This window comes from Nicotiana attenuata, unplaced genomic scaffold (genome assembly GCF_001879085.1).
Source record: "Nicotiana attenuata strain UT unplaced genomic scaffold, NIATTr2, whole genome shotgun sequence".
In the NCBI taxonomy this organism is placed as follows: domain Eukaryota; kingdom Viridiplantae; phylum Streptophyta; class Magnoliopsida; order Solanales; family Solanaceae; genus Nicotiana; species Nicotiana attenuata.
In genome coordinates, this window is record NW_017672729.1 from 21,698 (window position 1) to 23,577 (window position 1,880).

Genomic DNA, 1,880 nt, shown 5'->3' on the forward strand with positions numbered 1-1,880 from the left:
GGAGCTGACCCTGTGGGACGGGCTTCATGATTTTTCAGCAAAAGGGTATTATGTTGCTCAGCCACCAGAAGGCATGAGATCAATTCAGAATACTTTTTAAAATCCCTTTCACGGTATTGCTGCTGTAATACCATATTTGAGGCATGAAAAGTCGTAAGAGTCTTTTCCAGCAAATCCTCATCATTCATAACTTCCCCACATAATTTCAATTGAGAAGTTATTCGAAACACAACAGAGTTATACTCACTTACGGTCTTAAAATCTTGCAACCGTAAGTGCATCCACTCATATCGAGCCCTTGGCAATACCGTAGCCTTAAGGTGATCATACCTTTCCTTCGGGCCAGTCCACAATTCAAGTGGATCTTTCACTGTTAAATATTCAACCTTCAAATCTTCATCCAAATGATGACGAAGGAAAATCATGGCCTTCGCTTTGTCCTGGCTTGATGCCTCATTACCCTGAGTAATGGTGTTACCAAGGCCTTTAGCGGCTAAGTGAATCTCAGCATCGAGAACCCATGATAGGTAATTCTTTTCAGAAATGTCAAGTGCCATAAACTCAAGCTTTGACAAATTCGACATAGTAAAAACTATCAAAGAAGATAACTAATTAGAAATCATTAGGATAATAGCATAAAGAATCTTACAAAATTGACATAATATCAAATTTGTGATCTATATATACACTAAAGTGATAATTCCATAGAAACGAATACTATTTTTTTCCTTCAAATTATTAGTATATCTTTGATGTTAACTAGAACAAAATATCTTCTCTCAATTAATTTTATTAACATAAAAATTAGCAACTTTCACATGACAATCATGCAAATAACTTAAAATAAAGAAACATAGAATTCTTTATTTTTACATATATCTAGAGATGTGAGAAATTATAAAACGGCATATTAAAGACACTAATCATGAAATCAAAATATACAACGAAAAAAAAACAAAATGAACAAATATACCTGAACAACGAAAAGAGCTCAACTTCGTGCTGATAACGTGTTAAAAAATGTAGCTCAAAGTAACAATATAAAACAAGAAGATAAGTAGAATAAGAGAAGAAGAGATAACTTTCTTATTTCATCAAAGAAGAGATAACTTTCTTATTTCATCAAGTGTTCAAGTGTATTCCATCTCACATTTCATGCCTCTATTTATACTATTACATATGAAGGTTACAAAATCATTGTCTTAAACATGTCATTAACAATTGAGATCATGGGGGAAGATCATGGGGAGGGGTTATGGAGGTGTGGGAGTTACAATCATAATGGTGATGAGTAGTGGGAGGTAATTTACATCATGGGTGAAAGTAGTGGGAGTAGTGGACATCCACATTTACTAAATATTTTGTAACAAATACGTATTTTAAAAATTCTTATTGTAATTATATAAAATAAGTAATTCGTGTACAATTAAGCACACAATGTAATTAATTCATGTACAATTAATATTTTATGTTATTTGACATATCTTTGAAGAATAAAAGCATAGCTAATTAACTCTGTTTCTGTCTCCTCCAATGAATTTGAGAATCTTTAGAAAAACTGTTAAATCTTTAAGGATTACGTGTTCTTACTGAAACTATAGAGGATGTATGATAACTTGCAAAATTAAACGGATAAAATTATGAAACTAGAATAACGTTTAAGCTGGATATATTGACTGATGATTGAGGACGTAGTAAGACAAATTTTTTTTATTGAGTTAGTTATATCATATCAACATTCATTAATTTTAGGAGCTTATTATTTTATTATTTAACACAAATATAATTTTTAAAATAATAATATGAAAATCTTTTATCAAAATTATTCATTAAGACGGAGAACACGCTCAAAGCACGAACATTAAAAAGTATAAGCAATC